The following is a 16,589-nucleotide window of genomic DNA, read 5'->3' as shown; positions in this document are numbered from 1 at the left end:
GGAAATTGGTGAACCATTGGGAGGGCAGAGGATCGAAAGAGAGCATGGCCACGTTTCCCCTGCCCACTTGGGCCCCCGGGAGCCTGTTGAGATCCCAGGCCTGATCCTCTGCCCAGTGAGGCCCCCTCCAGCCGCGTGGGTCCTGAGGGAGTGGGAGGGAGGGAAGGGGGAGCAAAAGTAAAGGCCAGACCTCCAGGATGGCACCCTTGAGGGGCAGCTTGGGGAAGCGAGGAGTTCGTACACCCAGAGTGACCCACCCATGGTTAGGGGTCCAGTGGTGATGGGGGATCCCTGGGGAAGATGGTGAGGGGGGTGTGAAGGAATCAATAGCAGAATCACTGAGGCAGAAGAAAGGATAAGTGAGTTGGAAGATAAAATGGTGGAAATAACTGCCAGGGAGCAGAATAAAGAAAAAAGAATGAAAAGAATTGAGGACAGTCTCAGATCTCTGGGCCAACATTAAATACACCAACACTGGAATTATAGGGGTCCCAGAAGAAGAAGAGAAAAAGAAAGGGTTTGAGAAAATATTTGAAGAGATTGCAGTCAAAAACTTCCCTAACATGGGAAACGAAATAGTCTATCAAGTCCAGGAAGCGGAGAGAGTCCCACACAGGATATACCCAAAGAGAAACATGCTGAGACACATATTAATCAAACTATCAAAAATTAAATACAAAGAAAAAATATTAAAGGCAGCAAGGGAAAAGCAACAAATAACATACAAGGGAATCCCCATAAGGTTAACAGCTGATCTTTTAGCAGAAACTCTGCAAGCCAGAAGGGAGTGGCAGGACATATTTAAAGTGATGAAAGGGAAAAACCTCCAATCAAGATTACTCTACACAGCAAGGGTCTCATTCAGATTTGATGGAGAAATTAAAACCTTTATAGACAAGCAAAAACTAAGAGAATTCAGCTCCACCAAACCAGCTCTACAACAAATGCTTAAGGAACTTATCTAGGTAGGAAACACAAGAGAAGGAAAAGACCTACAAAAACAAACCCAAAACAATTAAGAAAATGGTAATAGGAACATACATATCGATAATTACCTTAAATGTAAATGGATTAAATGCTCCCACCAAAAGACACAGACTGGCTGAATGTATACAAAAACAAGACCCATATATATGCTGTCTACAAGAGACCCACTTCAGACCTAGGGACACATACAGACTGAAAGTGAGGGGATGGAAAAAGATATTCCATGCAAATGGAAATCAAAAGAAAGCTGGAGTAGCAATTCTCATATCAGACAAAATAGACTTTAAAACAGAGACTATTACAAGAGACAAAGAAGGACACTACATAATGATCAAGGGATCAATCCAAGAAGATATAACAATTGTAAATATTTATGCACCCAACATAGGAGCACCTCAATACATAAGGCAAATGCTAACAGCCATAAAATGGGAAATCGACAGTAACACAGTAATAGTGGAGGACATAAACACCCCACTTTCACCAATGGACAGATCATCCAAAATGTAAATAAAAAAACACAAGCTTTAAATGACACATTAAATAAGATGGACTTAATTGATATTTATAGGACATTCCATCCAAAAACAACAGAACACACTTTCTTCTCAAGTGCTCATGGAACATTCTCCAGGATAGATCATACCTTGGGACACAAATCAAGCCTTGGTAAATTTAAGAAAATTGAAATCATATGAAGTATCTTTTCCAACTACAATGCTATGAGACTAGATATCAATTACAGGAAAAAAACTAAAAAGTACAAACACATGGAGGCTAAACAATATGCTACTAAATAACAAAGGGATCACTGAAGAATTCAAAGAGGAAATAAAAAAATACCTAGAAACAAATGACAGTGAAAACATGACCCAAAACCTATGGGATGCACCAAAAGCAGTTAAAAGAGGGAAGTTTATAGCAATACAATCCCACCTCAAGAACGAAGAAAAATCTCAAACAACCTAATCTTACACCTCAGGCAGTTAGAGAAAGAAGAACAAAAAACTCCCAAAGTTAGCAGAAGGAAAGAAATCATAAAGATCATAAATAAATGAAAAAGAAATGAAGGAAACAATAGCAAAGATCAATAAAACTAAAAGCTGGTTCTTTGAGAAGATAAAAAAAATTGATAAAACACTAGCCAGCCTCATCAAGAAGAAAAGGGAGAAGACTCAAATCAACAGATTTAAAAATGAAAAATGAGAAGTAACAACTGACAGTGCAGAAATACAAAAGATCATGAGAGATTACTACAAGCAACTATATGCCAATAAAATGGACAACCTGAAAGAAATGGACAAATTCTTAGAAAAGCACAACCTTCCGAGACTGAACCAGGCAGAAATAGAAAATATAAACACACCCATCACAAGCACTGAAATTGAAACTGTGATTAAAAATCTTCCAACAAACAAAAGCCCAGGACCAGATGGCTTCACAGGCGAATTCTATCAAACATTTCGAGAACAGCAAATGCCTATCTTTCTCAAACTCTTCCAAAATATAGCAGAGGGAGGAACACTCCCCAACTCATTCTATGAGTCCATCATCACCCTGATACCAAAACCAGACAAAGATGTGACAAAAAAGAAAACTACAGACCAATATCACTGATGAACATAGATGCAAATATCCTCAACAAAATACTAGCAAACAGAATCCAACAGCAGATTGAAAGGATTATACACCATGATCAAGTGGGGTTTATCCCAGGAATGCAAGGATTCTTCAATAGATGCAAATCAATCAATGTGATAAACCATATTAACAAATTGAAGGATAAAAACCATATGATCATCTCAATAGATGCAGAAAAAGCTTTTGACAAAATTCAACACCCATGTATGATAAAAATTCTCCAGAAAGTGGGCATAGAGGGAACCTACCTCAACATAATAAAGGCCATATAGGACAAACCCACAGCCAAATTGTTCCTAATGATGAAAAACTGAACCCATTTCCTCTAAGTTCAGGAAAAAGACAAGGTTGCCCACTCTCACCACTCTATTCAACATAGTTTTGGAAGTTTTAGCCACAGCAATCAAAGAAGAAAAAAGAAATAAAAGGAATCCAAATTGGAAAAGAAGTAAACTGTCACTCTTTGCAGATGACATGATACTATAAATAGAGAATCTTAAAGATGCCACCGGAAAACTACTAGAGCTAATCAATGAATTTGGTAAAGTTGCAGGATGCAAAATTAATGCACAGACATCTCTTGCATTCCTATACACCAATGATGAAAAATCTGAAAGAGGAATTAAGGAAATACTCCCATTTACCACTGCAACAAAAGGAATAAAATACCTAGGAATAAACCTACCTAAGGAGACAAAAGACCTGTATGCACAAAACTATAAGTCACTGATGAAAGAAATTAAAGATGATACAAACAGATGGAGAGAGATACCATGTTCTTGGATTGGAAGAATCAACATTGTAAATGACTATACTACCCAAAGCAATCTACAGATTCAATGCAATTCCTATCAAACTACCAATGACATTTTTCACAGAACTAGAACAAAACATTTCACAATTTGTATGGAAACACAAAAGACCTCGAATAGCCAATGCAATCTTGAGAAAGAAAAAGTGGAGCTGGAGGAATCAGACTCCCTGACTTCAGACTATACTACAAAGCACAGTAATCAAGACAGTTTGGTACTGGCACAAAAACAGAAATATAGCTCAATGGAACAGGATAGAAAGCCCAGAGGTTAACTCATGCTCGTATGGTCACCTTATAGTTGATAAAGGAGGCAAGAGTATACAGTGGAGAAAAGACAGCCTCTTCAATAAATGGTGCTGGGAAAACTGGACAGCTACGTGTAAAAGAGTGAAATTAGAATGCTTTCTAACACCATACACAAAAATAAACTGAAGATGGATTAAAGATCTAGATGTAAGGCCAGACACTATAAAACTTTTAGAGGAAAACACAGGCAGAACACTCTATGACATAAATGACAGCAAAATTCATTTTGACCCACCTCCTAGAGAAATGGAAATAAAAGCAAACATAAACAAATGGGTCCTAATGAAACTTAAAAGCTTTTGCACAGCAAAGGAAACCATAAAGAAGATGAAAAGACAGCCCTCAGAATAGAAGAAAATGTTTGCAAATGAAGCAACTGATAAGGGATTAATCTCCAAAATATACAAGCAGCTCATGCAGCTCAATATCAAAAAAACAAACAACCCAATCCAAAATGGGCACAAGACCTAAATAGACATTTCTTGAAAGAAGATACACAGATTGCCAACAAACACATGAAAGGATGCTCAACATCACTAATCATTAGAGAAATGCAAATCAAAACTACAGTGAGGTATCACCTCACACTGGTCAGAATGGCCATCATCAAAAAATCTACAGACAATAAGTGCTGGAGAGGGTGTGGAGAAAAGGGAACCCCCTTGCACTCTTGGTGGGAATGTAAGTTGATAAGCCACTATGGAATGTAAGTTGATAAGAACTGTATGGAGGTTCCTTATAAAACTAAAAATAGGGCTTCCCTGGTGGCACAGTTGTTGAGAGTCCGCCTGCTGATGCAGGGGACACGGGTTCGTGCCCCGGTCAGGGAAGATCCCACATGCCACGGAGCGGCTGGACCCGTGAGCCATGGCCGCTGGGCCTGCGCGTCCGGAGCCTGTGCTCCGCAATGGGAGAGGCCACAACAGTGAGAGGCCCGCCTACTGCAACAACACCAAAAAAACTAAAAATAGAACTGCCATATGACCCAGCAATCCCACTACTGGGCATATACCCTAAGAAAACCATAATTCAAAAAGAGTAATGTACCACAATGTTCATTGCAGCACTGTTTACAATAGGCAGGACATGGAAGCAACCTAAGTGTCCATTGACAGATGAATAGATAAACAAGATGTGGCACATATATACAATGGGATATTACTCAGCCATAAAAAGAAACGAAATTGAGTTATTTGTAGGGAGGTGGATGGACCCAGAGTCTGTCATACAGAGTGAAGTGAGTCAGAAAGAGAAAAACAAATACCATATGCTAACACACATATATGGAATCTAAACAAACAAACAAAAAAGGTCTTGAAGAACCTAGGGGCAAGATGGGAATAAAGACACAGACCTACTAGGGAATGGACTTGAGGACACGGGTAGGGGGAAGCGTAAGCTGGGACAAAGTGAGAGAGTGGCATGGACATATATAAACTACCAAATGTAAAATAGCTAGCTAGTGGGAAGCAGCTGCATAGCACGGGGAGATCAGCTCGGTGCTTTGTGACCACCTAGGGGGGTGGGATAGGGAGGGTGGGAGGGAGATGCAACAGGGAGGGGATATGGGGATATATGTATATACATAGCGGATTCACTTTGTTATTAAGCAGAAAGTAACACACCGTTGTAAAGCAATCATACTCCAAAAAAGATGTTAAAAAAAAAAAAAGGCTAAAATTAACTGTCTACGGATGGCAAGAAAATCTTGGTCCCATTTTGTTGGACTACCCTTTAAAAAAATATGACACAATATGATTTAAGCTTTATGTATTTGTTCCCCTGTATCAGTAAATATGGTCTTTGTATTTGAAAGAAGTAGTAGGGAATTTAAGTAACACAATTATTGTGTAAGTTATAATAGCCCAAGAGTGTAGAAGGAGAAAAAAAGAAAGGAAGCTAGTGTTCATTGCATGCTTACTGGTTCTGGATGTTTTCACATGTAGCATCTTATTATAGTCTGTGACGAGGGTTTTTCTTGAGGTATAATTGCCATTGTGATAGGGTTTTGTATTCTCTATCTTAGGCATAAGGAAATTAAAGCACAGAGAGGTTAGCTGAATTCTCCAAGTTTGCACAGTCATGAATAGCAGAGGCAGTTTGAACCAAGGTGTACCTTCTTGATCTATGAGTCCTCCCTGCAGGTATATAAATCAGTATGGAAAGAGGGAAATCATAGGCCTCACACGATATGGACAACCTCTCCTCTGTCTTCCATGAACCGTAGGTTTCATGAAAATGGTTTTATGTACATTTTGAATTACTCAAAGCTGGCATTAACAAATAGACCTGAAGTTGGCATTGAAAAGGCAAGCAAGGTCAACAAAGTAATATCTTTCTGGTATGAAGCTAGGTGCATAACAGTATTTATTTTCCTGTTCACCCGATGGTTTGTTTTCCGCATCTAACAAGAAGGAGGGCATATGCTTTTTTTTTTTTCCCCTCTAGGCCATAACATTGCTTTTCCCCACCAAGGAGGTATACTACATCATACTGTGTCTGAAACTGTGATTTAGAAAATGACATAGTAAATACTGGGAAGTCTCATTCCCTGAGCTTCTAGCAGGCCAGCCAGGAAGTCAAATCTCCTTAGCTGTCAGAAGCAGGCCAAAGGTCATGTAGAAATGAATTCATGGTTCAGTCTCCCTCAGTCTCAGGCTCCCCCTGTAAAGATACGTAACTGGGATTCAGATATTATAGAAGAATATCCATTGCAGTGGAACAAACCTGCTAACCACCACAGTTTCTGGAGGTGGCCGGGAGAAGGTTATGAAAACTTGATGGCTACTTAGAATAGCAGCTGGCTGGCATGAAAAATGCAAACGCTTCAAAATCCATGCTTCAAGGAAGCATTTTGATCAATGTGATTGTGTGATGGCATCTCAGTGGCACTGAAATTTTTTACCAATATAGTTTTTGCTGCATTAACCCAAGGTATAAGTCTTGATCTTTTTATTTTGCCCCATTCCTTTGTAGGGCATGGAAACATTCACCACAGAAACTTCTCTTTGTCAGTCGAGATTTTATTGCAGCCACACAACTTTTCTATAGCCCCTTCCAGATTTCTCACTTTGCCAGTGACGAAACACATGTATGATATGGCACATCTCAAACGCCACAGAAGCAAGGCAGGGGTGCTCTCTCTTATTTTTAAATGTTAATCTATTTTCGCCTTCCTATTTTCTAATTACTTAAGGGTAAATACTACGTGCTTTTGTGGAATAATCTAGGGGAAAATTTCTGGGGCAAACTCATTTGGAAAAAAGGAAAAGGAAAAACTTATCAGCTGAATACAAGTTAAAATGGAAACCCTTTCAATACGTGGGTATTGCAGCTGGCAGGGGTCTTTTTTTTTTTTTTTTTTTTTTGTGGTACGTAGGCCTCTCACTGTTGTGGCCTCTCCTGTTGCGGAGCACAGGCTCCGGACGCGCAGGCTCAGCGGCCATGGCCCACAGGCCCAGCTGCTCCGCGGCATGTGGGATCCTCCCAGACCGCGGCACGAACCTGTGTCCCCTACATCGGCAGGCAGACTCTCAACCACTGCGCCACCAGGGAAGCTCTGGCAGGGGTCTTATGAGCAGAGAAGTGAATGAAGGAGGGAACATGTGGGTTTACCTGCATTTTCTTAAAACTCATGGTAAAGCACTTAAAAAAAAATAAAAACTTGTGCAGAAAACAGAATATACTAGACTGAACTTTGAAAAAGTGGTCATTTGTTATATCAAATGTACATGTGTGTGTGTATATTTACATTTATACATGTACGTTAAAAATTGGACCAAAAATACTATCTTAGCATCCTAAAACAATAATCTCATTTTCATAGATCCCCAAATTATCTTTTCCATATGCAAATATTTAAAAAACCTACAACACAAGCATATGTATCTATGTATAAAATTTTATATTTTGCTTTTTCTGCCTAACATATTAAAGCATTTTTCCATATAATTATGTCTAATGCCTAATATTCCATTAAGTGGTAGTGTAATTAGCCACTTTCCTATTTTTGAGCACTAAGCCCATTTTAATGTGTGAAATTATAAGTTAAAGTTGGCTTCCATGAATATGAATTTCTGTGTAGTTTAGATAGGATGGCCAGAGGCTCAGCTTGTTACTGCTTCTGTTTGCAAGAACTCTACAATGTGAAATCTCATCTCTGGACAGAATATTTTGCTGTATATAACTGTCATTAAAAATAGATTGTTAAAAAACTGGTACTTTTTTTTTTTTTTTTTTTTTTTTTTTTACAGTCTACCTGGTAGAAAAGTCAACACGATATAACTTCTGTTTTTATTGCGTTTGTGTAAGTTTCCACTGAAATTTTGCTGCCTATGGGCACTTGCCCAAGAAAGTTAGCCAGGGGCTAATATAGGGAAAGCCACTCTGCTAAATCAACTCTCCAAATCTATGACTGGAGTCAGAACTTCAGGAATCAGTTTCTGCTATTTGTCACTGTCAAAAATTGACTACTTTGAAAGAGACTAAAAACCTAAGTACTGATACCATTGTTTGTCAAAGTAATTGTAGAGGGTATGTCCTACTGTGATAGGTCTTATGAAAATGCAGGCAGAGATTAGAAGTTAAAAAAAAAAAAAAGAGAAAGTACATGTGAGCCCTGATTTAGATTGATGCTACAGCTCTTTTTCTTTCACGGTTTTGCTTTTTAAACACCACCTTTGATGAATCACCAGGCTGCTAGATCCCATGAGAGATCGCCCTGTCTGTCCCCTTACCTTGAAGCAGGACTATAAATCCATGACCCAATGCTTATTTTTTGTTTGTTTGTTTTTTGCTGTACGCGGGCCTCTCACTGCTGCGGCCTCTCTTGCCGCGGAGCACAGGCTCCGGACGCGCAGGCTCAGCGGCCATGGCTCACGGGCCCAGCCGTTCCGCAGCATGTGGGATCTTCCCGGACCGGGGCACGAACCCGTGTCCCCTGCATCGGCAGGCGGACTCTCAACCACTGCGCCACCAGGGAAGCCCCCAATGCTTATTTTTTAAAAACCCTCCAGAGAGGTAGGCTCTTTGGGGTAGCTGTTTCAACACTGCACCCTGCCAGGAGGGGTATCTTTGGTTTCCATGCCACATTTAAACGCCTTTTTATTTAGGCTTTAGTCGCTTCAGAAGGTCATTCTAAGCTGCCTCAAATGGATATCTTACCCCCAATTAATGGACATTGATTATTCAGTTCTCTCAGAGAAAGATTGTGGTTCTTCTATTTTAAGAGCCCAAAACAGATAGGCAACTTCCATAGATGCCACAGCCCTGAGACTTGAGGGGAGAGAGAATTTGGTTTGGAAACACAGGGCTGGTTACCAATAGTCTCTAGAGCACATGAAAGCATCACACAAATGTAAAGCAATATTAATAATATTTACTGTTAAACTCATAAAAACAGATAGTGTAAATCTTACTTATCACCTATTTAACCTACATTTTGGGGGGGACAAATATGAACTAATAAAAGCTGAAATATATGGGACACAAAAGATAATCCAGGATTTCCCTGGTGGTGCAGTGGTTAAGAATCTGCCTGCCAGTGCAGGGGATATGGGTTCGAGCCCTGGGCTGGGAAGATCCCACATGCCACCGAGCAACTAAGCCCGCGCGCCACAAGTACTGAGCCTGTGCTCTAGAGCCCGCATGCCTAGAGCCCGTGCTCTGCAACAAGAGAAGCCACTGCAATGAGAAGCCCGCGCAACGCAACGAAGAGTGGACCCACTCGCCGCAACTAGAGAAAGCCTGCACGCAGCAACGAAGACCCAATGCAGCCAAAAAAAAATTAATTAAAAAAAATAAATTTATTAAAAAAAAAGATAATCCAAACAGATGCAGCATGTTTAAAAGTAAGAAAATAATCTCAGACTTAATAGGAAGAATAAAGCATAGAAGATGTTAATTAGCAGTTTCCATTCAGGGATATATTAATCCTTAATTTTCACAGTCCGAGAATATGTTTGAAAAACTGACGCTTGAAACTCTTTGAGAGATTTTAACTTACTGCGTACAAATCTTTGTTTAGGTGGGCCAGAACTTGCATTTGGGAAATGAACCATTTCCATTCTCGGTTCTGAGCCCAAGTGCATATGATTTTATGTGGAAAGGAGGTACCCAGAAGCATTTTCTTAGAGAACATTGGCGGGCGAGTATGCTGAGAATGGGAAGGGCAGTGGGCAATGGCAGGTCACCACATCAACACCCAGAGAGAAATAATCCACTACACCCTCCCTGTTGGGCTCCCAGCCTTTCTTTCTGTCTTCTGTCCTGACACTCTAATGGCTGGACAGTGGCTTCCTGCTTCACATACAGGAGATCACATAATGTATCAAGCATTATCTTCCTGTAGAAATGACACACGATGAGCTGGGTTTTGCTCCCAGTTACTTAAGTTCTAGCCCAGGGCACTGAATTCATTATGCGCTGAACATGAGGATCTGAAAGGGGGTTTGATCCTTGTGATTGTGTACTGGGTTCTTCCATGAAATCATTTGCTGGTGACTTGTATAGCAGTACATCCTGGTAAATACTTATCTCGGACTCAAACCAGAGGCCCCAAACAGCAGCTCTGGCCTAAATCAACCTTGTTATAAATGCAGCTGTCTCATCTCTTTTCTCTCTTGAGGTTCAGCACTGTTGGATATGAAGTCACAGTCACTGGGATAAACAATTTTCTTTCCTCCAGCACACCAAAAAAGGAAGAAAAATAATTCAAACTGCATGTATGCTATTTAAATAGGCACCCTTCTGATCCTGATTACTACTTCGGGAAAACCCTTATCCAGTTTTTAAAGGTCACCACTGTCGCATGCTACATTTCTTTCCTAAGTGAATTACCAGGTCCCTTTATACGTGGCTTGAACCGTTCCTAACTCTCAACCCCAGGAATCTGACATGGAGTCCCTGCTCCACTTTGGAATTTAAAAATAGAATAAATAGTAATTAACATGGACTTTTCGGCAAACCATTTAAACGTCTGGTCGTTACTTCCTAGTTATGTGATTTCAGACAAGTTTCTTAGCCTCTGTGAGTCTTGGTTTCCTCATGTGCACGTTTAGTGTAATATGTATAACACAAGTCTGTGAGATTTAATTGAGCTAATGTGTTTACTTATTTCATATATAAATTAAATATGTAAATCGTTTTACCTCCCAAGGGAATGGATCAGCAATTCGAATTACAAAGTCAGGAGATTTTTGGAGAGAGACCATAAACCAGCAGGTGGAAGAGGCTGGGGTTTTGGGGTGGTGGTGAGAATCAAGGTCTCTAGAAATCCCCCGATAGAGATGATTTCCTTGTGCAGGAAACCAGGTCTGCCACCAACTGATACGAGGTTTTTGGAAGTCATGACTGACAATGACACCAGCCACTGCTCATTTAATAAAGGCTAGTTATCCTGCTAAAATTCAGACCTAACATAAAAAGTGTTTAAAAATTTGGCTAAGGTATATGTGAAGTTAATTCATATAAAGATGACATAAATTTCCAGGCAGGAATGCTATGATTTTATTCTCAAAATATTAAATATTTGGATTTGAAGAAAGGCTAAATTGGAAACTGGATGACAGGCACTTAGTAATCATCTGGTTTGGTGAGAGGTAGCTCACGCATTTTCTTTCCCTCTTAGTCTTTCTCTTGTAAGAAGAGTTTGAAGTGGCAATCTCGCAGGACGGTCAGTGCCATGTTTCAAATTGTAGCACCTCATAAAGGAATCAGCCCTTTCTGGCAGATTCATTGCTCTTTAAAAATTATTTCAGGAGTGACAAAAATATTGAGAAATTCTACAGAGCTCAAAATCTTCTGTATAGGGTGAGAATAAGGAGCTTCTCTTGTTTTGTGATACACAGGGGCTTAGGAAACTCTAAGCAGACAAAGATACTTTGTTTTACAAAGAACTTTCTCTTAGATTCAAGTATACCTTATTAAACACTGTCTGGAGAACATGAAAATGTTTCATTGATCTTTGGTGTCCTAGGGATAGTTACAAGGCAGATGTCCAACTCCCAGTTCACCATTGTACCTGGTATAGGAAAAGTGATGAAAGAGATGGAAGCAATGACTTCCTCCTGCCGGGAACTTGAGATAGGATGGAATGAAACAGATGGGAAGATGGGGACTAGAGAGACTTGGAAACAGAAACACGTGAATCCTAGGTGGATCTGTCACAGATGGATCTATGTCATAGAAAGATTGACCCAGGAAGCTGGCGGACAGCTAAGAGGGTTGGGAATTGGGATTGGTGTTGAACTGAGGCAAGCTGTCGTAGCCCTCTTCGCACAGTAGGGTGGAGGCCTTAGAGTTGAGAGCGTAAGAGTAAGAGGAACAAAGTACGGAGTGTGTGCAGAGCGGGTGTGCGTTTGCAGACTAAAACATCATCCCTAATGCAGGCCTTGTGACCTCTTTTTCAGTTAGAGGCGATCCCATGTGATGCGTGATGTGTGTCTGAACCCCAGGCCTCCCATTAGCTGCATGGCCTCATGCTATTCAGTTTCTCTGAGTTTCAGCTTCTTTGTCTATCTGTTGGGGGTATGGAGGGTACGTACCCCAGAGTGTCACTGTGAGGAATCAATGAGCTAACACACCTAACACGCATCTGCCCCCCACACAAACTCAATAGATGGGAGTTTAAACACAGTTAAGCTAAGTTTGTGCTCTACCTGGTTTTTCTAGCTAACGGAGCTTTGAAAATACTGTCTACCAAAAAGAAAAAGAGGGCTTCCCTGGTGGCGCAGTGGTTGAGAGTCCGCCTGCCAATGCAGGGGACACGGGTTCGTGCCCCGGTCCGGGAAGATCCCACATGCCGCGGAGCAGCTGGGCCCGTGAGCCAAGGCCACTGAGCCTGCGCGTCTGGAGCCTGTGCTCCGCAACGGGAGAGGCCGCGACAGTGAGAGGCCCGCGTACCGCAACAACAACAACAACAAAAGATAACATAATTTCCCCTAAAATTAGGCAATCCTGTGACACTCAGGTTCCATAGCCTGGATGTAATTTTCAAATGTGGCCTCAATATAAACAAAGCATCAACATGATGGGACTTGGAAAGCCAGTGACCTCAAGAAGCAGCACACATCTGTCCTCAAATTCTAAGTTAAACATTGATGGTAATTTTTTTTTTTTTTTTAAATCAGGCAAGCATTTCAAAGGCTGCTGTCTACATTCTCTCTTTATGACTTAGGCTATCCAAAAATATGTTCAAAGATCAAAAAACAAAACTCCAGACTCTTGACCTATTTGAATATTCTAATCTCACTCCATTTTTGCTTTCTGACACTGAGATACAATTAAGAACAGACAACTCCTGACACTATGCTGGTTCCTAAAAGTTCCCCTCCTACACTAGCAGAAGGAGAAAATTCAGGGAAGCTCCTTGTCGGAATATTGATTTATACATGCAGAAGTCACACCTTAAACTGAAGAGCAGTTGGTTAACTTTTGCTAAATAACCTCTCACCACATTCCAGAGTGTTTGCAGCTTAGAGAATGAGGAGACATGACTAGAAGTATTTTTAAAACAAAAAAAAAATTTTTTCCCTTTTTTTAAAAGGGTTTTTTAAAATTATGTGTAACACAAAGTTATTTAAGTCAATAAATTTTTAAGGAATTTCACACGTTCTGATTCTTTCCACTGCCAATCACCTTAGTTTCTCCTAACTCATAATCTTCAAGATAAAACAGCCCTTTCAAAAATAAGTTATCATGTGAGTCAGCCCACAATTCTTTTAGTTAGGCTTCTTTGATCTCCAATGAAATATGGACACACTTCAAAATTCCCCACCTGTAATCTTTGGGATCCAATTTCCTCAAGCGATTTACTTTAGGACCATGTTCAGGGTCAGGAGATGGATCTGCCTGGTTCTGACAGGCAGAACCAGGGTTTTTTAGAGGGTTTGACACCCTCTAAAAATGTATGAGGTTCAAATCATATTCACTCCTAAGCCATCACACCCTAGAACAGTACAGATCATTGGGATATGCCAATACCTAAGGTAAAAAGTTAGGTTTTTCATAGTTTACTTGGCAGCTCTGTCTTGTGTAGTTCTTTCCCACAGATCTAACATGTAGTTCTATGAGTAAAGGAAACCACACCGTTAATCTACGAGGCGTTTCCAACGCTGTAGGTTTACAGAAAAAGCCCCGTCGGGATAGACCTCAACTTTTTTCCCTTCTAATAGAATTGTCTGTAGGGCCTCACATTTCACTCACAAATCCTCATCTCTTCACTCCAGTGTTATCTGAAGTCCAGCAAATTGTTCTTGCATATAAACTCATTATGTTCCACCCAAAAACAAAAATACTGATTCAGAAGGTACTTTCAGAAAGGATGTTGAAAGGAGGGGCTCAGTTTAGAATGAAGGGCATTACCCCTAAGAACACTGTTCTCTAAGCGTTTTAGATGGTTTGCCCAAGGCTGGATTCGCTGTGCTCTGGGTCCTCCTACTGCCCGGTGCTCTCCTGTGTTTTCCAAGCTGGACTCCTGCCAGCTCCTGGGGGCCAGGTAAGACCCTGTGAGCACCCTGACATACATGCCTGCTTCACAGTCTTGCTGTGTTCCATCAGGGAGAAAATAACTGCACGTTATTAGCAGCTTGGGGGACATTTAAAAGGGAGCAGAAAAGCAATCTAAATGGTTTATTTGTTCCCTGAGTTCTCCTGAAGAGATAAAAAGAGAGAAGAGAGGAGATAAGGCTGGCAGGGGACGCCAAGTGGCAGAAGTTTTGTTTGCAGTAGACTGACAGAAACCTCCCATCAGTCTTCCCAAAAGCTTAGGTGCCATTCCTCTTAATCTTCAGGCACTTGAAATCTGGAAAGAGTGGACAGGAGTGAGTGAAAGAGATACTGAGACTGTCAGTGGTGCTACAGTGAGAGGAAAAATACTCCTGAAACTTCTAAATGGTACTGGAAACAATGAATCTCCCCCCGCTCCACCCCCATAGAGCAAGTGATTTTCTACTCAATGTATCTGTTTACTTGAGGAACTCATTTGGCATCAGACAGACCTGGGTTTGAAAAATAACTTTTTAAAGGCCACATACTGTAGAATTACGTTGATAGGCAGTGTCTAGAATAGGCATCCACAGAGACAGAAAGTAGATCAATAGTGGCCTGGGGATGAGGGCTGGGAATGGGAGTGACTGCAAATGGGCACAAGGTTTCTTTTTGGGGTGATGGAAATGTTCTTTAATTAGGTTGTTCTGACAGTTGCACAACTCTATGAATTTTCTAAAAATCATTGGGAAAAAAACAAGGAAAGTAAATTTCAAACACATAAGTACATATCGTTCTACATTTTTCAACAGCATTTTACATATAAGGAAATGAGGCTCAGTGGGTTGATGGGATTTGGAGCCCGAGTTCTGTCCTCATTTGATCCCTGCCACACGTTCTCCTAAGAGCTAATTACTGTGATGTGCAAAAGTAGTGAATACTTTCCTTACTTCCAAGGAGCTTATACTCCTGTAGACAACAAAACAGGTAAACAAGGCATCTTTTTATGTAACGGCACAAAGTGGCTTGGCACTGACACTTAGAAAACAGGGATGTGTGTAATGAGGTGCCAGTCGTACAGTACAGCGGAAACAATACGCTGTGGGTTAAAGATCAAGGTGATGCTGAGCATTATCAGGGCACTTAGTGAGAATGAGGAAGAAAAAACTATAGAATCCCATTAGAGTAAGTATCGGTGCATTCCTGTATAGACACCAAGATGCATGTGGGACTTCTCGGGGGTAAAAAATGTTCTGCAACCTGATTGGAGTGGTGCTTATATTGGTGTATACAGTTGTGAAGACACATTGAACTGTACACTTCATATCTGCATTTTATTATATGTTGAGTTCTACCTCCATTAAAAAAAGGCATGACGTTGCTAGTCAAGGCACAGAAAAGAGCAAGGAAATGACTGGAGGAATCTCTGAGAATCTACCGTAGGAAGGCAGACTGCAAAAGGGAGTGGGTAGTTCTAATATTTAGAACATTGTTCTTGTGTCAGGATAAGCAACCCTAAAGCTTCTACCCTACGAGAGAGTACACTAGTAGAAAATGGCTTTGGAATCAGAAAAAGGGTGTCTGAATCCTGAGTTCTCACTGGCTAGCCACGTGGCCTGAGCCTGGGTTCTTCATCTATCCAAGGGGTCTTAGCATTGACCTTACATCCAGAGGTGTGGTGGTGAAGAGCAGGATCCTGCAGACACATGCTCTGATATAAAGGGAGACTGGAATATTTTGAGGAAATATCCCTCAACTTTGGAAACAGTATTGGGAGAGGATTCCCAGCATCCATCAGTTCTGTTTCAGATGGAGCCCCAGGTCAACCTAGAACATCATGCTTCCGTGATTAGGGTTTCAGTGCCTGAAATAACATTTTTTTTTAAACTGCTTTATTGAGGTTATACTTCACCTACTAGAAAATTCACCTTCTTGAAGGATACAATTCAGTGGATTTTAGTAGATTCAGAGTTGTGTTAACCATCACCACTATCTAATTTGAGAATACTTTCATCAGCGCACAAAGAAACTCATACCCACCAGCTGTCATTCCTCATGCCTCCTCCTCTACTGCCCCCCACCCCACCCTGCAACTCCCAGCCTTAGGCAACCATTCATCTGCTTTCTGTCTGTGTGGATTTGGCTGTTCTGGTCTATCCATGTTGTAGCACGTATCAGTGCTACACTCTTTTTTATGGCTGAATAATATTCTACTGTATGACTATAGCATGTTTTGTCTAATTATTCATCAGTTGATGGAAATTTGAATTCTTTCCACTCTTTGGCAATTGTGAAAAATACTGCTACGAACAGTCTTCTACAATTTTTTTGTGTGGAAATGCGTCTCCACTTTGGG

General features: G+C 40.8%; 1 protein-coding gene across 2 annotated transcripts in view; it reads right to left on the bottom strand.

Moving 5' to 3' along the window:
* Positions 1-16,589, bottom strand: part of SYT1 (synaptotagmin 1) — a gene marked incomplete at both ends in the record, with an annotated part of 539,644 nt that overhangs the window by 104,244 nt on the left and 418,811 nt on the right. The window lies entirely within an intron of this gene.

The sequence above is a fragment of the Leucopleurus acutus genome, assembly GCF_964270905.1.
Source record: "Leucopleurus acutus genome assembly, chromosome: 11".
NCBI lineage: Eukaryota > Metazoa > Chordata > Mammalia > Artiodactyla > Delphinidae > Leucopleurus > Leucopleurus acutus.
Note: the sequence above shows the minus strand (reverse complement) of the source record. Positions and strands in the feature narration are given on the sequence as shown.